Here is a 23965-nt window from a genome sequence, read left to right as displayed (position 1 = left end):
GGAGAAAGGAGAATGTCAACTAGACTACATCAAAACCTAGGCTGAAGAAAGACAAAGTGCTGCATAGAGAAACTGGTAGCTGGAGCAGTCTGCAGAGATCAAGATGGCCAGAGGCCAAGAGAACCAGCAGTCTGTGTCAGCGACATTCCTGAGCACCACCAAGGGGCAGCAGGGACAGCAAAGCTATTGGTCCCAATCATTCCTCCTGTTCAGGAAGGGAGAAGTGGGAGTTCACTTTTAGACACGTTCTTGATGGTCTTGTGCTCCTTCCTGACTTTCTCCCAATAGATGGCATTGAATTCCTCATAGACCACATTCCTCGCAGCATCCTCATCCAGGCAGTGTGGGGCAATCCTGGAGCCTCCAGGGTTTGAGCAGAGAGCGTAAAGGCTCTGAACATCACATCTCTTACAGGGGTGTTGTGCTTTGTGCCTGTTGAATGTGTTAGTGGTTAGCCCCCCTTCAGGAGCTTGAAGAGAGAAGCCAGAACAATGAATTGTCTATTCATCTTCTTCTCACAAATGCTGCAGGTACGGTAAAAGATTTACACATCCGCTGAGGCCCAAACTTCAAAGCTCCACAGCAGCTTTGTGTGTTTCACCAGGCTCCGGTATTAGAAGGTGCCCAGTGGCAGCTTTGTTGTGCCCTGGAAGATGACACTCTGGAACATCTGCCAGTGCTCCCGCTGGTCGCCCAGGTCCAACATGGCCCCTGAGGGCATGGGGGTGGCTGGGGTTGGCTGCAGCTGTGATGGTGGAGGGGGCAGCACTGTGATTGGTGCCAGCTCCAGCTGCATGTGCCCAGGGCTGCCTCCTGGGCCCACAGTGATAACTTCTGCTGGGCTCCTGCCCCCCAAGCCTGGCATGTGGAGTGCCGTGGGGCCAAGATGGCAGCTGTGGGGCCCCAGAGGACCCAGGCCATTTTTCTTATCCTTTTTTTTTTTTTACTTTTATTCTTTTATTTTCAATCTATATCCATATTTACAATGGATCTCTTTACAGAGCATATACTTGGATTCTGTTTTTAATCCATTTGCCTTTTGAGTGCTTAATCCATGTATATGTAATAACTAATGTTGTTGCATTTAACAACATCTCAATAATTTTTTCTCTTTGCTTCATCTGGTCTTTGTTCCTTTTCTCATCTTTCCCTGCCTCCTTTAGAATTTACCATTTTTTTACTTCCTTTTTTTCTTCTTTTAGCTTGTTTGTTTACATTTTTATTACTTTTTAGAAGTTTCCCTAGAGATTACAATATTCATCTTTGCCTCCATACAGTCATCCTAACATTAGTACTTTTATCACTTCCAAACAATGCAATAACTTGACAACAGTTTAACTCCCCTTACATGTTTCTTGACATTTATGCCATTATAGTCATATATTTTACATTTCCATATATTATAAACCACAAAGATATGATTATTGTTGTTTTAAACACCAATATCTTTCCATATTTACTCCTGTATTTACACTTTCCATTGCCATTTATTTCTTCCTGCAATTTTATGCATCCATTTGGAATCACTATCCTTTAGTGTGAAGAATTTCCTTTAGCATATTGTATAGGCTGTTTCTACTGGTGACAAATACTCTCAGATTTTGTCTGAGAACTCTTTTATTTTTGTATACTTTTTTAAAATTTTTGAATGATTTTAGTTTTATATAAATGTTGCAAGGATAGTACTGTTTCCTTATAGTCTTCACCCAGATTCCCCCTAATGTTACCATGTGACATAACCATGGCACGCTTCAAAACTAAAACACTAACACTACTAAACAAACAAATAAATGAATAAACAAACAAACAAATAAATAAATAGAACACTAACACTACTATTAACTAGACTACAGATTTTATTCATATCTCACCATATTTTCCACTAATGTTCTTCTTCCATCCTAGGATATAATCCAAAATACTGTATAGCATCTAGCACCTTCATCTTTCAAGAATATTTTTACTGTGTATAAAATTCTGTATTGGTCATTATTTTCCTTTCAGCTCTTTAAAGATGTCATTCTACTTTTTATAGATTCCATAGTTTCTACCAAAAAGTCAGTGATTACCTTACTGATGCTAGTTTAAAGATAATGTGTGTTTCTTTTGCCTCTGGCTGATTTTAAGCTTTTTATTATACATTGGCTTTCAGCTGTTTAATATCATGTACCTAGATACAGATATCTTTGTACTTACCTTGATTAGAGTTCACTGAGTCTCTTGTACCTGTGTGTTTTATTTTTCAAGATTTATTTCTTTAAGAGAGAGAGAGAGGGACAGAGCATGAATGGGAGGAGGGGAAGAGAGAGAGAATCTTCAAGCAGACTCCCTTCCGAGTGTGGAGGCCTATGCAGGCCTGATCTCACAACCCATGAGATCATGACCTGAGCCAAAACAAACAGTCAGATGCTCAACCGACTAAGCCACCCAGGAGCCCCTCTTGTACCTGTGTGTTGATATCTTCTCCCAATTTTGGAAAGTTCCCAGGTATTATCTCTACAAATATTGATTCTGCCCAATTCTCTCTCAACTCTCCGTCTGGAACCCCAACCATAGCATATTGGAACTTCTCCTTGTGTCTTGTGTCCCCGGTACCTTGATTTATTCTTTTCCTTATTTTTGCTCTCTGGTTGAGTTTCTATTGGTGTGTCTTCAAGTTCACTAACACTGCCTTCCGCTATATCCAGTTTGGTGTTAAGCCACCAAACTATTCTTATTTTCGGATATTACATTTTTACTACAAAATGTCAATTTTATTCTCTTTTATAACTTCTAATTCTAAATTAAAATTCTCATTCTTGAGGAAAACAGAGTGGGGCAGGAGGTGAGAGGAGACAAGGGACTGCAATAAGCTTGAGGGAATGTGAAGGGTAACTAAATTGTAGTGATAGTTGTATAACTCTATAAAATTGCTAAAAAAAAAAAAAACCCCACTTAATTGTACACTTACAATTACACCTCAATAAAAATGCCAAAAAATGAAAAAAAATTCCATCTTTTCAATCATTTTTGTTCATCTTTTCCTCTATTTCTTAACATATTTAAAATAATTCTTTTAAAGTCTTTGTTAGCTATATCCAATTCTTGGATTATTTGGGGGAATCTGCTTTTATTGCCTATTTTTGCTCTTGCTCACTGATCATATTATCCTATCTTGTCATATTCTCATAATTTTTATTGTATGCTTGACAATATGCCAAAAAATATACATATATGTTTGCACCACTTGCTGATGATGTTATTTTCCCCAAAGGAAGGCTATTCTTTCCCCCTCTTTGGCAAATAAGTTAAAAAGTTAGCTACCTAAATCCAATCAGGGATTTAACTGAGTTAGATCTAGGTTTCAGTTTTAGTAAAATGCAGTCCACCATTAGTTCAAAAATGTTTCTTGGGCATGGACGTTCTGGACTTTTCCTGTACGTTCTGGCAGGTCTTTGTCTATTTAGTCCTGAAAAACCACAGGAGATTCTGTTCTGTCCCTTATAGATTTTAAGCTTAGCTCTATAGTTTCCTGCTCCATGCTATTTCAAATACATATTAAAGATAGTGATGTGTTATTTTTTTTAAATTTTATTTATTTATTTGACAGAGAGAGACACAGTGAGAGAGGGAACACAAGCAGGGGGAGTGGGAGAGGGAAAAGCAGGCTTCCCGCCGAGCAGGGAGCCCGATGTGGGGCTCGATCCCAGGACCCTGGGATCATGACCTGAGTCAAAGGCAGACGCTTAACTGATTGAGCCACCCAGGCGCCCCTAGTGATATGTTATTTTGATGTGGAGACTGACCATGTCAAGCCTCCTTGCTCTAGCTGGACTGTGTTTTACACAAGAGGAAACCGCAAGAAATTTTCTCTGTGTTTTAGAAGCCTTGACCCAGTCCCTGGGACTATGTTTTATGGAAAAAAGGAGCTACACTTTTGAGTCTAATCTGAATTCAACCAATCATACTATTGTTTACAATTGCCAAAAGAACCAAACTTGAAAAAGAATAAAAAGAAGCAGCAAACTCTGGGGATCCTGGGTGATGCAGTCAGTTGAGCACCCAACTCTTGATTTTGGCTCAGGTCATGACCTCAGGGTCGTGAGATTGAGCCCCATGTGGGGCTCCATGCTTAGTGTGGAGTCTGCTTGGGATTCTCTCCCTCTCCCTCTGCCCCTCCCACTCATGCTCTCTCTCTCTCTGGAATAAATAAATAAATCGTAAAAAGAATATAGAGGAGGAGGAGGAGGAGAAGAAGAAGAACCAAACTCAAAAAACAAAGGAATGGTAATTACTAGGGGCTGGAGATGGGAAAATAGGAGAGATGTTATTTTAGGGTATATACTAGTATCTAATAATCTAATACACAGTACAGTGATTATAGACAAAAAAACCCCAAAACTATAGTATAAACATTAAGTTCACTAAGAAACTAGATCTTAATTGTTCCTACCACTGGAAGAAATCATAATTATGTGGCACAACAGAGACGTTTAACTAATACTACAATGGCAAACTTATTGCAATATAAATGTATCAAATTAATATGTTGTACACCTTAAACTTAGCATAATGTTATATGTCAAATCATATCTCAATTTTCAAAAGTTCCAGTTTTTCCCTCAGCAAGATTACCCTCTCTTTAGACTAAGGCCCATCTTCCTGTACCAAATAAGGAAATGCCCCCAGAGAAGAAAATGATTGGCAATCATGAACTCATCTAGAAAAACGGTCTTTCCTCTCTGGAATTTCAGTTCATCTAGTCTCCTTACAGATATAAAAATCTAATTTTTAAAAAACATAATTTTGCAATAAATCTTCTTTTTAAAATTTGTCATGGTGAAACTGTTGCCTTCCCATGATCTAGTACATCATATTTGCAAGCATAATGTCAATCTTATTACACTTAAACAAACACACATATGTTAAGAAACAGAATTGCAAATGGTCTCAAAAACAAGTCTTTTGCCTATAATGTTGAAAAAGGTCTGGAAATAGTAATGATACTCTAGATAATACACAATCATTAGCATTACCCACCTAACCATGTCTAAAGTGGCCAAGAATGTGGCCACTCTCCAGAACATACCAGTTAGAAAGCAGTAGACTCATTTATCACAGCACTAGTTGTGTACACTTGGGATGAATATATATCACAATTTTCACTGGACAGTCCCAGTTTATATTTACAATCACTTAGTAACTACAAGCAGTGTCCCTTTTACTCACAAATATATCACAGGCAAAGTGATAAACTACATGGTGCCACCTTAGTTCATATATGGATATGAGGCATGAAGAAAGACAACATTCAAATTTTCACTGTACCTCCTATCTCCCATGTTTGTATATAAATCAAGATCTTACTATCAATGTACCAGTATGTTGGGTTTCTGAATCATGGCCCTGTTATGGTATCATTTGCCAAAACCAGGGCAAAATCAATGACATATATTCTAGGTATTCCTTAATAATTTATATCTGCAGCTTCAGAACTTTTTTCTGTTATGCTCATCTCTCTACAGTTTTAAGAAAAGCACTACCAAAAGTTCACTATTAACACCATCTTACACCCCCATACGTAAAATGTAGTTCAGTTCTATTAAAATATGTTTATATATGAGTATAAACTGTTTATACTGTTAAGACACTTAGATATGTACTTTTTTCTTTTAGCATAATATAATAGATACTTCAAAAACAGAGCCAGAAAACAACTTTGGAATTTTCATCATTTTTATAGCTAGCATATAAAACAGGTTGCATTCAATTCTCCATGGAGTAAACCTTGGAAATGAGGCTGAATTATTTGCAGATGACAAATTTTAGACCCTAAAACATCGTTGGTACATTGAAGAAAATCCTGTTGGTTAAATCACTTGAGCCATCAAGTTTTTCTTAAAGTGTCTCGATATGGTTTTGACTGATACCATCTGTTATCTGAAAAAATTATTTTCCTTTGGAAGGTAGTCATCAAATTATAGGTGACATATTTGTTTGAGAATATACTAGACCATCTGGTTCTATAAAAATGTGTTTCTAAAAAATATTGTCATCCTATCTCAGCTTCACCGTCCATATTTTTCGGAAGCTCTTTTTGTTACACTCCCAAAACAGAAACACATGATATTTTTGGCTCCTTGCTAAAGAAACCAAGAAAAACATTTACAAAGAGATTTTTCTAAGCACCATGATATTTTATAGCTATTCACTAAAAGAATAAATAGGTGACCAACAGAATGGAGTGGAGAAGAAAGGGAGGAGGCATGGTGGATTCAGTATTTCATATCCTGAATAGAAAACCACTAAAACAAAGACCTGACAAAATCCTCCCTGCATATATGAGCTTTGTAGAACACCAGGTATATTATCCTATTTATAATCAAGAAAACTAAATTTTCTGTTTATAAATATACTCCCATTCCTATTAGCATCCTGCAGTTGCTACTTGGCAATGTAAAAAGTTATTTTCTTTTCCTAAGGGTGCTTTTCTGTTTATTAAAGTAATAGATAAAAAATGTAAGAATATAATCTCACTTCTGATTTTCTATTTGATTTTAGTAAACTTGCTAAAGGCCAAATTTTCTCTAACTATAAAATGGGCCAGTTTTTCATCAGAACAAAGTTTATCTAAATCAGACCGACATTTCTTTTTAACACAGTGAACTAGAGCAATCGTTTTCAAACATTCATACTGTACATCTCACTGGTCTTCACGAGTGATGGTAAACCACTGTGAAAGAAAAAAAGCTCAATATTCCTATTAAGGATATTCATATATTTCACCACATTTAAATGGTATAGCACTCATTTATTCATTTAAAAATACGTAATGAGCCCTTTTCATATGGCCAGCACTACTAAGCACCAAGGACCTACTAATGAACAAGAATAGTCACAGCCCCTGCCTGTCAAAAGTTTAAAGTCCAATAAGTGAAAGAGGAACTGTTTAATCAACAAAACAAATGTAAAATTGCCTGTGTAAGAAGAGTTTTGGAGGCATGAAGTACATTATGAGTGCATAATAGGGAACTAGGAGTTAGAAAGGTCATGGTAGGTGTCTGTGAAGAAGTAATACATGATACAAGATATGAAATGTGAGTAGAAGTTAATTCAGTAAAGAAGAGAAGAAAGAGCATTGCAAAAGAAAAAACCATCCCACCCTTGACTTGGACAGAACATTCAGTGCAATATAATTCATAGTTTCTTTCTGGAATATATACATTCCAGTTGACTGTCAGTTGACCTTTAACTGGATATTCATTTCCCTTTCTGTCTGATCCTTCAATGATTATCGAACCATCCTTTTTTTTCCTATAAATATCACTACTGAGATAAATCTCTGAATTGCTTGCTAGAGATCTTTTCAATTGTAGCAAAACTGTAATAAAATGTTGACACAAGCTCATAACTATCATCGAAAGTATTTATAACAGTTTTGGAAAACCCATCAAGATTAGCTTTTCTCAAAAGGACCTACCAGAGTTAAAGGGATTAAAGAACACTACAAGCACACTGGTGAGATCCTTTCTGTTGCCCCAACCTTCTGGTACCTGAGCTTCTACTGGAAGTTGTTGCTGGGGCATGAAAAATTGGGCTCATTTTTAGAGTGTTTGCATATCAAAGTCCAATGACTGCTATATTTGTTTTCTATTGCTACGATAATGAATTACCACAAATTAGCATCTTGAAACACCTATCTATTATTTCATGATTCTCTAAGTCAGAAGTCAGGTACTGTGTGGCTTAGTTGGTTCCTCTGCTTAGAGTCCCACACAGGATGAAACCAAGATGTCACCTGAGCTGTGTTCCATTCTGGAGGCTCTGGGGATGAATCTTCCAAACTCCTTCAGGTTGTTGAACAAATTCAGCTCGCATGATTTTAGGACTGAGACAACCTTTTCTTTGTTAGCTGTCAGCTAGCCTCCCTGGGCCCTTTAAATCTGCCTCCTTCCCTTGTCATGTGTGCCCCCTCCATCTTCAAACCAGCAATAATGCATCAGGTCCTTCTAACACTTCAAATCCCTCTGACTTTCCTTTCAGCCCCATCTCTTCCATCTCCAGCCAGAGAAGGTCTCTACTTTTACAGGCTCACAGATTCTATCACCCAGCTATCCAAGATAACGTCTCCTTTAAATCTGTGAACTTAATTACATCTGCAAGGTCCCTTTTGCCATAACATAACAGCATATTCATAGATTTCAGGGATTAGAGCATTGGCATATCTGGAGGTCTATTACTCAGTCATTTTAAAAGATGATTGCTTTTGAAACATCTTGCCATCCAAGGTAAGAGCTTGGAAAGGTAATTTGGGTCTGTAACTTGGGTCCTATCAGTGACTTCCTCCAGAGTGAGAGCATGTGATTTGGCATGTAGGGGATATTAGATTCCCTCAGACAGGGGAACTAGAAATGGTGCCTTAAGGTTTTGGTAAATGCTCTATGTTGAGGAATTCTAGGGATGTGTGAGGAATTCGTGATCATATATTGTCTTCTCCTTGCAGGGTTTGTTTTTGGACATGTTTCTGTCTTTTGACTAGAATATTATATTTCATTCAGGATTCTCTACATGTTTGCTTGTGTATCTAGGAAGCTGCTTCTAAGGCCCTTGTGTTTATGGTCAGTGATATTCTCTGAAAACCTTGTAATATACAGCTGCCCATTTGCTGAGAGCAGTGGTTCTCAAACTTTTGGTCTCAGGGTTCCTTTATACTCTTAAAAAGAATGGAAGATTCCAGACAGCTTTTTTTTATAGGAGCTTTACCCACTTATTTTTAACATACTGTAAATAAAAACTAAGAAAAGTTGTAAATATTTGTTATTTTATAAACTAATAAAACAATTTCATATTAGCATAAATAGCATATTTTATGAAAAAGAACTAAAATTTTCCAGAACAAAAACATATTTAATGAGAAGACTAGCATTGTTTTACTTTCTTGCAAAACTCTTTATTGTCAGATTTAATGGAAGATAAGCCACATTCTCATACCTGCTTCTATGTGCAACCTATTGCAATACATTGTTTTGGTTTAAGTAATAAAAAAAATCTGAACTACACAGATAAATAGTTGGAAAAGGGAGAATTCTTTAATAACCTTCCAGATAATTGTGAATATTCTTCTTTGACACTAAAACTCTATAAGTGGTAGATTTTAAAAGGATAGTTGTTATATGGAACCTGATATTATATGAATGAAATTCTTATACATCATTACATTAAAATCCATTTTTCTAGTTTGCCTAAATGGATCTTTCTGACACATATGTGATTTTGTAATATCATGTATTTGTCATTCGGACAATGTGCATTCACTGAGTTATGCAGACCTTCTAAATGCTAACAAATTTCATTATAAAATAAAAACAAAAAAAATCATTTTCATCAGTATCATCACCAATCTCAAAAGAAATTATCAAGCTATGAGGTTCCTAGTGGCAGATACAAGTTTTCCAAAATTCAAAATTTTTACTTGAAATTTTATCATTGGCAACAAATACTATCAGAAGTTTTTCTTTTTTTTTTTTTCAGACTTTTACTTTTAAGTAATCCCTATACCCAACATGTGGCTTGAAGTCATAAACTTGAGATCAAGAGTCGCGTGCTCTACTGACTGAGCCAGCCAGGCACCCCTCCGATGTTTTTGTTGAAGTGACAAACTTGCTTCATTCATTTTCAGAGAAGTGTCTGCCAACTACCCAAGTCTGAATAACCTGAGTTTTTCCTTCAAGTAAAAACAGTATTCCATGAAAAATGTCACTGGTTACAGGGTTTATCATTTGTGTGACCATGGGGTTATCTAATTCAAAACAAATAGGCTTCCAGCCAAGGGGACTCAAGAGGACTCCTTATCTATTTATGCATTATAGAGAAAAGCTCTAAGATACTTAAGAACATGTAAATTATTAGAGATCATTTGAATTTACAATGGTACATTAACTATTGCTGAATAACAAACAATCCCAATATTTAAAAGATTTTTTAAAAGATTTATTATTCTTTACAATACTGTGGTTTGACCAAATGTTTTGCTGGTTTTGCCTGAGCTCTTTCATGCAGCCAATTCAGTTTGAGGGTCATCTGTGCTAGAACATCCATGATGGCCTCACTCACATGTCAGACACTTGGTCCTGGTTCTCACAGGGAGCTTTGATTTTCCTCTAGGTAGCCTTTCATCTTCCAGTAGGCTAGACTAGCTTTCTTACATGGTGATCTCAGGGCAAAATTCAAGAAGGTGAAAGTAGAAATTGCCACATCCTGTTGGTCAAGGCAAGTCACAGAGCTTGATGGAAGGGCCTGCAGAGACTCTAGAGCCATTTTTAATCTATCATAATGAACACTGAAGGTCTCTTTTAATATGACTACAACAAACCACTTTAGAGAAGCTTCAAATCAAACAGTGACAAAATTTCTTGGGGCGCCTGGGTGGCTCAGTTGTTAAGCGTCTGCCTTCGGCTCAGGTCATGATCCCAGCGTCCTGGGATCGAGCCCCGCATCGGGCTCCCTGCTCTGCGGGAAGCCTGCTTTTCCCTCTCCTATTCCCCCTGCTTGTATTCCCTCTCTCACTGTGTCTCTCTCTGTCAAATAAATAAACAAAATCTTTAAAAAAAAAAAAACAGTGACAAAATTTCTTGAAGTCAGTGTCTGCTCTAGAAGATGGAGGTAACGTATTCTCAAAAAGACAACACAAGTCTCCAGTATGAAGTCCTCTTAAATACTATTTGATTGCTTTGTAAGGCAGTGCTTAAAGAAGGATGGGAACATGGCAAAAGGGCACAAAGTTTCCAACTGGCAAAATAAGGAACAATTTCAGCGTCAAAATAAATAACCATAGTAATGGATTATGTCCCATTAAATAAGAGTCCATGAGTCCATTAATTTATATTAATAAACCGAGGGAAAGAAGACTGTTCTAACTTACAGTAGTAGACCAAGTAATAAATGAAAAAGGAATACTGGAATTGGACAAATTACCATTTGACAACCACCTACTAATAATTCCTCCTGGCAAATATCATCAATAAATACTCAAACTAGTGGGTGTAAGCTTGATGAGGAGTATTGACAAGGTCTTAAAGTACATCTCCATGAAGACATTTTAGTTACAGGAAAGAGAAACCTGGCAAACATGATCTTAACCAAGTGATCAAAGGTACTTCACCAGCAATGGGAAAAACAAATGTCATGTGCCTCCTGATATATGCACTGAGAAGAACATAATATCATTTTTGTGATATTCTTGTCAAAATGGTACAGTTCAAATTTAATCAAGATGAAATCTCAGATAATCCTAATCTGAGAAAGATTTTACTAAAATAAATGAACTGCACTCCTCAAAATATCAAGGAGATGAAAGGAAAAGAATGATTTAGGAACTGTTGCAGGAACTGCACTCCTCAAAATATCAAGGAGATGAAAGGAAAAGAATGATTTAGGAACTGTTGCAGACTCAAGGAAACTAAAAAGACATGACATCTAAATGCAACATGTGTTTCTAGATTGGATCCAGTGCTCTCAAGTGCTCTAAAGGATATTAATGAGACAATTACTGAAATTTGAATGAGGTCTTTGGATTAGATAATAGTATTATACTGGTGTTAACTTCCTGATTTTGATAATTGTGCAATGGTTACATAACAAAATGTGTCCCTTAATAAGAAATTTACACTGAAGTGTTTATGATGCTATAAAGAGTTATAGGTCTGCAACTTATTCTCAAATACTTATAATACTTAGGTGTATATTTACATAGAAAATTGCAAAGCAAATGTGATTAAAATGTTAACATTTGCAGTATCTATATGAGGGTAATTCACATGGAGTTTTTTGTACAATCCTTACAACCTTTCCTGAAATAGTTTTAAACTTTCCTGAAATAATTTTAAAATATAAAGATTAAATAAATAAAATCAATTTAAAATTACTCTTCAAAATAAAGAACCTAAATTGTCTTTTATGAACCAAAATACAAAATTGTATATAAAACTCTGAAGAGCCAGTACCAAATTACTAAGTCTGCTTCCACTAGTTATTTTTACAACATTCTGGTATCACATATCCTAACATAAAGATAGGAACATCTTGGCTGCTACTTTTTAAGGCTAAATTCTGAAATTCAAAGCTTAGTAAAAAGCAAAAGTTCAATTGTTAAAGAGCCACTTTGGATGATATTCAAGGTACATCAGAACATTGTAAAAAAAAATAAAAATAAAAAAGAACATTGCCAACATAACATCCTAGGAGACAACAGAAATCTGCAAAAAGTAAGTGTTAGTTTGAGAAATGTAGCAATCGGGATGCCCAAATTAGTCCAAATTCATTTCAAAATCCCCAGTAAGTGTCTAACCCATTTAATTCACCTTTATATTTGCAAAGAAATGGATCATTGAGAAAATGAATACCTAAATAAAAAAATGACTTATACATTAATTGTGTTGCAGGAAAGTTTTTCATGATTGGCTCTAAAAATAATTATGCTCCCCTTAACAGAAAGGGACAAAAATCTCTGAAAAGGAAATGACAGAATTTTATTAATGGTTAGGATCCTGGTGACTATGATAAAAAAAATAAAAGATAAACAGTTAGTCATCAGGTCATCCTTAAGAAACATTTTTGTATTGAGTTTTTGTCATTTTTAAAAGAAATTTTTAAAAATATTAGTATATAAATGTTTTAATTATTGATAAATATCTTATAAATAAATGTTCTATAGGGGTGCCTGAGTGGCTCAGTCTGTTAAGCATTCGAATCTTGATCTCAGCTCAGGTCTTACCTCAGGGTGGTGAGCTCAAGCCCTGCATTGGGCCCCATGCTGTGTGTGGAGCCAAATAAATAAATAAATAAATAAATAAGTTATACAAAATTACATTAATACTCCTAATTATGGTAATACATGTACAAATGAAATATTATTACAGTGCAGGATAGAATGCAAATGACATTTTCATTTATCTATGACTCTAATTTATTTTCTGACAGGGAACCTAATTATTTGGCAACAACTTGTATTTGTCATATTGATCAGATAAGTAATCACTAATTATACTGAGATTTTAAGATTGCAAAGATGTAAATATGGATATAAAACCATGTTGAATTAAAATAATGAACATCTTAAACCTTGTTGTTATAAAACTTCAAGCAATGCCAAAAATTACCTAACTCTACAATTACCTTATTTGTATTATCTGAGTAAAATTTTAGGGATAAGTGTTTAATATCAAGTAGATTTATTGTTCTTTAATGTCAACTTAAATTGTAATTCTAAAACCCTTAATTAACTTTAAGACTTCAGACTCAATTAACTTTAAGACCTAAAGCTTATAAATGTTTAAGTAATTAAAATAAATAGAAACTTCTTGCAACAAAGGATGTAGTACTTGGCCAAGCAGGGACCCTAGCAATAGGATAGTTACCACAAATTTTTTACTTATGTAGTCTTATTTGTTAGTAAGCAGTGGGGAGGGGCAGAAGGAGAGGGAGAAGCAGGCTCCCCATTGAGCAGGGAGCCCGATGCGGGGCTCGATCCCAGGACCCTGGGATCATGACCTAAGCCGAAGGCCGATGCTTAACCGACTGAGCCACCCAGGCGCCCAGTAAGATTAAATTTAAAAGAAGCTATGTATAATAGAGAAATTGAGCACTGGTGGTTCACAAAGAAAATTGGTCTTTCAGTGTATAGCCTGTTTTAAATAGAAGGCTGCACAAAAATATTTTTGTTTTCTTCATATTCTACCCAGATATCAGGATTTTTGCCTAACCACTGTATATGTGTATTGTTAAAAAGGTTTATTGAATTTGACATTCAATAAATTCATATTGTAACTGTAAATAATTATTGGCATATTTCATAATTGTAAATAATTATAAGCAAACAAATAGAAAATAAGGGATTTTTTGCTTCTATAATGCTAACCTTCCTTTGGTAGTTATAATGTATTGCCATTCTGGTTAATAACACAGCCAATACTGTGGTTATTTCTTGTTCTTTGGAACTGTGATTTTTATCCAACAATTTCATTGTCGATCCAGGATAAGGCCCCAAATTCCAAATAATAAAATGACCAGGTGTTTCTTATGTTCAAATCATTTCTGGTACTCTCTTGAAGCACAGATCCCCTCTCCTTGTAAGAGAGAATTGGCCTTGGAAAGGAGGGATACTAGCAATAGTGAGTTATGATAGATATGCTCTATATTTTCTTAGTTAAATGAAAAAGAGAAGATCAACCCAATTAATCTCATTCAGTGAAAGTATTGTTAATATGAATATAATTTAGTAAGTATATAACCCCTGAGAATAAATGAAAATATACTTAAGTTCATGAACATGGCTGACACAATGACTCCCAACAAATTGACTTCTAAGAAATTTTTTATTTTATTTAAAATTTTAATTTTAAAATACCTGGATTACGACCTCTGCTCCTAGCCCAAATGGAGAAAGAAGGACTGGATTTTCTCTCTTGTCTGAAAAAAACAAAAGGCATACAAAATATATGAAGGATTTTTAAGACATTGGATATCAGGCAGCAAAAGGCAATTACCCTTGAGAGATGGAAAATAAATGAGGTGAACCCCACAATTGTCCCAGCCAACTACTCTGATAGGGTTTCCCCACAATGGAAAACCAATAAATTAAATAAATTTAACAACTCAGAATGTCTTGAAAGTCACAAACTACCAAAGCTCACTGAAAAAGAAATATATAACCTGGATATCCCTCTACATATTAATGAAATTAAATTTTTAGTTAAAAAATCTTCTGACAGGGCGCCTGGGTGGCTCAGTTGGTTAAGCGACTGCCTTCGGCTCAGGTCATGATCCTGGAGTCCCGGGATCAAGTCCCGCATCGGGCTCCCTGCTCAGCAGGGAGTCTGCTTCTCCCTCTGGCCTTCCTCCTTCTCATGCTCTCTGTCTCTCATTCTCTCTCTCTCAAATAAATAAATAAAATCTTTAAAAAAAAAATCTTCTGACAAAGAGAACTCCAAGCCAAGGTGGCTTCACTGGTGAATTCTATGAAATATCTAGAAAGAAATATCAATTTTTCAGAAACTCTTCCAGAAAACTGAAAAAGAGGGAACACTTCCCAATTTATTCTAAAAGAAAGAACACTACTGTGATACTAAAACTAGACAAAGATATTACAAGTAAAGAAGATCACAAATCAGTATTTCTCAGGAACATAGATGCATTCAAAAAAAATTTTTAGTAAACCAAATGTAGTGAAACAAAAAATTAATACTTAATCATGAATAAGTAATGTTTATTCCAGGAATGTGAGATTGGTTTACCATTTGAAAATCAATGTAATTTACCATATTAAACAACTAGAAAAGAAAAAGCGTATGATATCTCAATGGATGCAAGAAGAGCATTTGACAAAATCCAACATCTCTTCCCAATAAAAACTTTCTCAACAAACTTAGAAGGAAACGTCTTCAGCCTGATAAAGGGAATTTGTGAAAAACCTATAGGTAACATTATCCTTAATGGTGAATTTTTTCCCCTTAATATCAGGAACAAGACAGGGATGTCTGTTCTCATCCCTTCTATTCAACATTATACCAGAGGTTTTAGTCAGAGCAATAAGGCAAGAACAAAAAATTAAAGAAATCTACATTGGAAAGGAAAAAGTAGAATTGTCATTATTCACAGATAATACAATTGCCTATATAGAAATTCAATGGAATCCACACACACACAAAAAGCTATGAGTTTATGAATTCTTATGAGAACTGTAAATATAACCACTGGATTCTCAAAAGAATTTAAGTATAATGCCTCTGATGTTTAGAAATCAGAAGTGATTTTAAAATGGGTTGAGCTCAGAAAAAAAAAAGCGTAATTGTTTTTGTTAAAAGATGTTAGATAAAGTTTACTTATTCTAACCTCAAACTATCAATAAATATTCAAACCACCAATAGTATTTATGATGATTCTGTAAAAATGCATATGTGTGGATTGGCCTTGCTGTAAAACTTGTAAAACAGGTCAAATATTACGTACAGTGCCTTTACGGATTCCCTGTACTGCTCATGGCAATGTGGCTATTTATACAATTTCAACATAATTAGGTAAACCTAATTTATAATCATAACTGTACCAGAAAAGTCAGACTTGAAGGCAAAGCTTATTTAATTATGACAAGCCCACTCTGAAGGAATTAAGCACTTCATGTATGGCATTTGGTCTGGTACTGACTCTGACTAACAGGGTTCCAGCCTTACATGATATATCACCACTCCTAGCAGGCCAGTTACAGTGATGAATTTGGGGTCCTCAGAGGCTAAATAAATAAATAAGAATAGTCCTACATTTTTAGGGACAGTAAGTAATCCTAGAATAAAATAGTCACTTGTTCTTTGGTCCTTTGACCTCAGAGTAGACAAGGTGACAAGAGCAACTGAAGGAAGACAAGGAAGGAAGGAAGGAAGGAAGGAAGGAAGGAAGGAAGGAAGGAAGGAGAGAGGGAGGGGGAGGGAGGGAGGGAGGGAAGAGAGGGAGGAGGGAGGGAGGGAAGGAAGAGAGGGAGGGAGGAAAAGTAAGAAAAACTAAAGGAAAAAGAGAAGAGAAGGGAAGTGGAAAGTAGAGGATTGAGGAGAGAAAAGAGAAGATAAAGTTGAGGAAGGAAACCATGAATAAGGAGGGGAATGAGAAGAGAGGGCATGCAGGGGAAAAGAGAAAAGGAAATTCTAGAACAATAATGTAGCCTGGATTTTTTAAAATCTTATTTATTTATTTATTTATTTATTATTTATTTATTATTTTTTAAAGATTTTTATTTATTTGACAGAGAGATATAGAGCACAAGTAGGCAGAGCAGCAGTCAGAGGGAGAAGGAGAAGTAGACTCCCCGCTGAGCAGGGAGCCTGATGTGGGGCTCAATCCCAGGACCCTGGGATCATGACCTGAGCTGAAGGCAGCCACTTAAGGTGCCCCTAATCTCTTTTTTTTTTTTAAATCCCAACAGAAGTTGGGCACCTGGCTGGCTCACTCAGAAGAGCACGTGAGTCTCTCTCTTTTTTTTTTTTAGATTTTATTTAGTCCTTTATTTGAGAGAGAGAGCATGCAAGTGGGAGTAGGAGCAGAGAGAGGGATAAGCAGACTCCACACTGAGCCCAGAGCCTGAGGTGGAGCTCAATCTCAAGACGTGAGATCATGACCCGAGTGGAAATCAAGGGTCGGACGCTTTACTGACTGAGCAACCCAGGCAACCCGAGCATGTGACTCTTGATCTCAGAGTCATGAGTTCAAGCCCTACACTGGGTACAGAGAGTACTAAAAATAAATAAATAAATGTAAAAAAAAAAATCTCTGAACAGAAGTTAATTCTCTGTCCTTAGTAAGAAATAGCTCTAGTTTTGTTAATCAAAGAGTAAGAGCACTATTCATCACACTTTAACTGGACTTAGGTAAATAATGTAGGCCATGTTGAAAAGAAAATAGATAAAAATTTTAGTCCACAAGACTATGTAAACTAGCTAATACTGATTCTGAGTTGCCACAGGATTTTGTTTGGAAATATTCCTACTATAGAGAAAAAGGAATATCAGTATATAAGGAAACACTGTGATGACCTGGTAAGCATGAACTCTATATATACTGCATAAATTAAGCCTATGTCTAATTTTTGCCATTTATAAAAATGTAAAAGTGATTGGACAAAAAAATCCAATGAATGATCTTAGCACAAATATGCAATGAAAACTTGCTTTTTGACTGAGACAGATCTTTGAAGACTGAGTCAAAGGAGGGCTTTAACCTAAAACTGTCCCAAATCTACTCTGAGAATCTTTTTGGTAATGTAATACAAAAACCTCATCCCAAGGGAAAAAAAATGGTATTCCTCATGAACTATTTAATCATTTCTGATGGATGTTAACTGAATTAAAACCTCTTTGGAGAAAATAGTAACCCATCCAATTAAGTTGCCTATCATTGACCTTGAACTAAATTTATTTTTGAATTTCTCCCCCTTTTCCTTATAAATGTCTCTACCAAGACAGAAATCCTTGAAATGGCCTGCTATTTTACAAGTCTGTAAAGTTCTTGGCATGTGTACATAACTAATTACTCAATGTTATTTAATAGTATTTTGTGCAAAAAGAAGAGCAAATTGTAAATTATTAATAGATGTTTAAAATGACAATACTGAAGATAAATTGCATTGCTATAGCTTAAGGGAAAAAAATCAAAATAATCATTACATTAGCCACCAGTTTGAGGGGAAGATAATTCCAAGGTTATCAGTATCAACAGGTCATGTGTGAAATGTCAGCTACCCTTGGGATGACATGGGACATATACCTAAACAGGGAGAATAAGAACAATGCATAATTCCTGGTGAGATGGAGGAAATTAGGAAAACCAGTGCATGTTTAAGGTTCTGAATAGGATTAAGTATCACAAATGGATTATGGGTATCAGGGAAAGTAGTCAGGAGATAGCATGTTACATAAACATAGTGACTGAAAGGGAAGAAATAACTCATAGTAAAACGGAATTAAAGTGGTATGTCTGTTGCAACCCCCTCCTCTACAGCATAGAGATTACAATTTGCTTCAAAGGGCTGAATCATATGCAAAGATATTTATGAAGTATTCAGCAATCATGGCCCTACTCAGGGCATATAAGAACCTACTTAGATTGTCATTAACTAAAATTACCCAAAATTTATTTTCAATTACTACAAAAAAAATTTGACATAAACACTATGTTTTTTTTTAATCCTCAGTGGTGTTTTTTTTTAATCCTAGCCTGCCCAAGAACTCATAATTCATATCATGTGAAAAATTAGAATGGGAGAGTGAACAACAGGACGTTTAACTTCAAGTTATAAAAAATAAGCTAAGTACTATTTAAGAAATACTGATACAACAGATGAAAACTTATACCCACACCCAAGAGGGAGTAGGCTTGGGTACAGCTTTTCCAACATGTGTGCCACATCTTTGTTCTTTTTTATCACTTGTAAACCAGGGAGGACAGAGCAGCAGAGAGGTCTTTATAGGTATCTGGGGGCCCGGTGATAAAAGGGAGATTCAAAAGTAGGAGAAGATGGTAAATCTGGTTTTCCCAATAATTTATATTTATCAGCTGTTTATAACCTGAGCAATGGGGTAAGAAAATGTTTTGTTTGCCAGCTCCTAATTACATCATGTAACCTTTTAATTTAGGATAGTTTGTTTTTAGTGTACTAATATTCTCAGTGACCATCCCAGAGTTCTGAACACTAGGAAATAGTGATTCAGGTACAAAGAATGAACTGTAGATAGGAGGTCATTCAGGGACCCATTTTGTACCAAGTATGTGCTTAGGGAATTCAAATTTTCTTTGATACTAAGATATTAAAACTATAAGAACCACTTCAAATCCTAGTTCTCTCCCTGAACTGCAATTCTCAGCTATAAGCACCTAGAAGCCCTGCTCTGAAAAGTATCCCACTTTCTCTAGCCCCTTCCCAGCTGCCCTGAGGAGAACAGGGCTCAAACCAGGGTGGAGAATAATAAGCACTTAGGCTAAAGTCAACACATCCCAGTGGTGCTATTCTAGGGCTCTCTGCCCTATCCAGATTTCACTCTATACCTCACTCTTTTGAAATGCATGCCAGGCCTGTCAGCCCCCTTTTGAAAACTTAGACCACTCTTCTCATCTTGGATTCCCCCCCCCCAGTCTAAATTTCTTATAACTAGACTAAAAGGCAGCCTCTGGAATGGGAGAAGATATTTGCAAATGACATATCTGATAAAGGGGTTAGTATCCAAAATCTATAAAGAATTTATCAAACTCAACACCCAAAAAACAAATAATCCAGTTAAGAAATGGGCAGAAGACATGAACAGACACTTTTCCAAAGAAGACATCCAGATGGCTAACAGACACGTGAAAAGAAGCTCAACATCACTCATCATCAGGGAAGTAGCAAATCAAAACCACAGTGAGATACCACCTCACACAGTCAGAATGGCTAAAATTAACAACAGAGGAAACAACAGATGTTGGCGAGGATGTGGGGAAAGGGGAACCCTCTTGCACTGTTGGTGGAAATGCAAACTGGTGCAGCCACTCTGCAAAACAGTATGGAAGTTCCTCAGAAAGTTGAAAATAGAACTATTTGATCTCTATGATCAAATATGAAAATAGAACTCAATGATCCAGCAATTGGATCAATACTACTAGGTATTTACCTAAAGGATGCAAAAATACAGATTTGAAGGGCTACATACACCCCAATGTTCATAGCAGCATTCAGCATTATCAACAATAGTCAAACTATGGAAAGAATCTAAATGTCCATCAACTGATGAATGGATAAAGAAGAATATTCCATTTCATATATAAAATGGAATATACTCAGCCATAAAAAAGTATGAAATCTTGCCATTTGCAATGGTGTGGATGGAGCCAGACTGTATTATGCTAAGCAAAATAAGTCAGAGAAAGACAAATACCATATGATCTCACTCATATGTGAAATTTAAGAAACAAAACAGATGAACATATGGGGGGGTAAGAAAAAAGAGAGAGGGAAACAAACCATAAGAGACTCTTAAAGACAGAGAACAAACTGAGGGTTGATGGAGGGAGGTGGGTGGGGATGCACTAGATGGGTGATGGATATTAAGGAGGGCATTTGATATGATGAGCACTGGGTGTTGTATGTAAGTGATGAATCACTGAATTATACTCCTGAAACCAACATTGCACTGTATGTTAACTAACTAGAATTTACATAAAAATTTGAAAAAATAAAAAATAATAAATTTCTTATAACTAACATTACCAACTTGGTTTGGAAACTTCTCCTGGCCTCCCACAGATTGGTCAATCATCTCTTGCTTTCACTCTGATAAATTAATGGAGTCTTTCTCCTCATTTCTTTGTGCCCCTTACCTTTTCCCATCAACCAGGATGCAGAATTCTATAGACTCACTCTTATCATGGAAATAATACAGAAAAGAATAAAGAGTCAAATTCCTGGATTTAAAAATCTATAGCAAATACAAACATTTGAAAGGCAGGACCTCTGATTGCCACAGTCACTAGAAACACATATAAAGGAGTTTTGTCATTTTCTTTTCATTTTTACCCCCAAAACTAGGTTCTTAATGTTTAAATTATAAATAATAGAACATAGGGAAGGATGTAAGTTAATGTAAGAGCTGACTTTTCCACCAACAGGAGATAAAGCTAAGAGATTTGCTAAAGGAACAAATAGCAAATGGAGAAAAGAACAATGGGATAAACTTCCGGTGTGAATTTCAGAACAGGGACTTCACACGTAAATACACATACATACACACACACACACACACACACTCAGCCCAATGTGTTGAGAGCAGGGAGCACATAGAAATTCCATTTATATTTAGAGTGATTTGAAAGCAGACCACAAGGCATCCACAGTTCTTTCTGGTACCAACATGGTACCACAGCCAGAAATAATATGATGGCAGCAGGTAAGGTCCCAGAGGAAAGGAACTGAGGCAGCTTCCCAAGTGGCCCATGGCCACAGGCTATGGGAAAGCATCTAGTGTTTCCTGAGCACCTAAGATGAGCACAGCAATGACTCAGAGAAGGTAGAAGGTCTCATGGTTTTGACAAAGGGACATTGTTAACAGAGGTAGTGTGGACAAAAAAGAGTCAGAAACCATGCTAGGAATGCAGACATCAGCAGCAGATGGTGGTAGACAGATGCCAACTTCCAAAACCCAAACAGAAGCCAGAATGAACAGAGGACAGTATAAACTAGATACCCCACTCCAAAGTCCAACCACAAGATGTTATGATAAAATCCAAGCTCCTTAAAGTATAAACATACCCCTGAAGACAGGAGATAGAAACCCAAATACTAAATAATAGGGAGAGGTACACCCTGCTTCCTGAGCTAAAGTGACTTCTCGGGGATTTAAAGGGCTAGCCCTCTTCCTCCTGCCCCCACTTCATTTTTATCTTTCCCCTTTGGGGGGCCAGAAATTAAATATTAGGTCATTCTAAAGCAACTGCATATATGGGGAAAATTCAAAAATGACCATGCATGCCCAGGCAAAGGTACAGACTCACAAAATATCTGAGAAGACCTAAGTATACCTCTCAGGCCAATCCTTTTCTTGGCAAGTTTCATTTCTGTGATAGAAAGAAATAATTTCTTTATATCTGCTTAGAGTCATTCCATATCGATATATCCAAGTCCAGATATCATTTCTCTATGGATGATCCAAGGATGATTAAGTCACAGCACAGCAAAATCTGAACTCATCTCAAGTCTGTTGCCAAACTTTCTTTCTTCAGATCTTGTTTGAAAACAACCCATCTACTCAGGTACAACAAACCTCAGTCATCTTTGAATCCTTACTCCTTTTAATTTTTCCCATTTTTTACCAATTACATTGATTTCACTACTAGTATACAGACACTCCTTTCAATCTGTATGTTAATGATATGCATCAGAGGCTCATAGGTCTCTTGCCTAGGTCACTGTACCAGTGTCTTAATCGATTTCCCTGTCCCCAGTGTTTCTTCTTTCAATCTATTCTCCACATTGCTGCCAAAGCAATCATTCTAAAATGTAAATCTGATCATAACACTTCCTTGATAAATATTCTCCAAAAGTTTCCTGATACCAACTGGGATAAAGTCCAGACTCCTTAGCATGACATAAAAAGCCCTTTATAGAGAGATTAACCTCCTTTCTACACAGTTCTTTCCCTAGATACTTCCTGGCTGTCCTTCCAGATCCAATTCAAAAATTATCTCCTCTGAATTTTCATTTGTGAAACCCTTATCTGGATCAGGTTCCCTAACCACAGTAGTTGCTATTCCTTTTGTCTTAGAATTTACATTAGTTTGTTGTAATTGGGGGACCATGTCTCTTCATTCCTAAGATTCTGTCAGCAACTTAAGGAAAGAAGTCATTGTCTTTCATTTTTGTATCCCCCAGCATGAACACAACACAGTGAGCAGTTAAAGTCCTTGAGGAAGAAAGGAAATAGGGAAGGAAAAAAAAGGAAGGAATCAACTAGATAACTCTTAGAACTCTATAGTTCTAATATTCTGCCTCCATGATTTCATTTAGTGGGCTAGACCGTAATGTTATGCACATATAATTTACATGCAGTGAGGTGTAAACTATCAAAACCAATAAGCTATTCTTCTATTCTCCAACTCCTAGAGAAATCATTCCCTTAAACTCATCACATAAAGGCAACAAGGATATTTTTTAATGAGAGAAACTGTAAGTGGTGTAAATTCTTAGGATTACTAAGGGGAATAGATCTCCAGGTGGTATACCAAAGACCTGGTTTTTACCTCCAAAGCAAATGTGCCCTCTCCACCCTCCCACCCCCGTGACTGCAGAAAGTTGTCATCAAAGCCAAATGTCACAGAGGTGAAGCTTTGCATACACTACAGGGCAGTCTTGGAGCAGCCGTTGGTGCTTTCCATGCTGATGAAGTTCCTTTGTCTTGATTTTTCTCCCCTTCCTATCAAGTTAAAAAAATGTATCTTCCCTTCCCAGACTCAGCTAGGTTGTGCCTTCCTATGTAGCATACTCATAACTCTTTTTCAGAATACATCACACTGTTGTTATTACTGTTGTTACATAAATGTTGAGAGGTGATTCTCCATGGGGGTCTTGCATTCCTGCTCATTTGAGCAAAGACACTGACAGATTTTGTTTCCAACTATCTTTTCAAGGATGTGTATATGACAAACTGCCTTATGAGACAAAGCTAGTGTTTCTCTTTGAGGGGGAAGAAGGTGGGCTTTTTCTTAACCTGTCTTGATAATAAAGGTACTGTCTCCCACCAAGGTAAAGGTTAGGCAAATTTGCTAGCAGCCTCCTTTATACAATGGAGAGCTTCCTAAGGTTAGGGTTCCTCAACTATGATACAAACCTACTGTATACACATCTACCTGGGCCATTTCACATCACCTCATAGAACTTGGTGAGCGTGGGGAAAGAATTCATGAGAACATGAGGTTCATG

General features: G+C 36.4%; 1 pseudogene; it reads right to left on the bottom strand.

The window, feature by feature from the left end:
* Positions 1-209: 209 nt before the first annotated feature.
* LOC110579899 lies at positions 210-796 on the bottom strand (annotated as a pseudogene).
* Positions 797-23965: the final 23169 nt, after the last annotated feature.

This window comes from Neomonachus schauinslandi, chromosome 12 (assembly GCF_002201575.2).
Source record: "Neomonachus schauinslandi chromosome 12, ASM220157v2, whole genome shotgun sequence".
In the NCBI taxonomy this organism is placed as follows: domain Eukaryota; kingdom Metazoa; phylum Chordata; class Mammalia; order Carnivora; family Phocidae; genus Neomonachus; species Neomonachus schauinslandi.
Note: the sequence above shows the minus strand (reverse complement) of the source record. Positions and strands in the feature narration are given on the sequence as shown.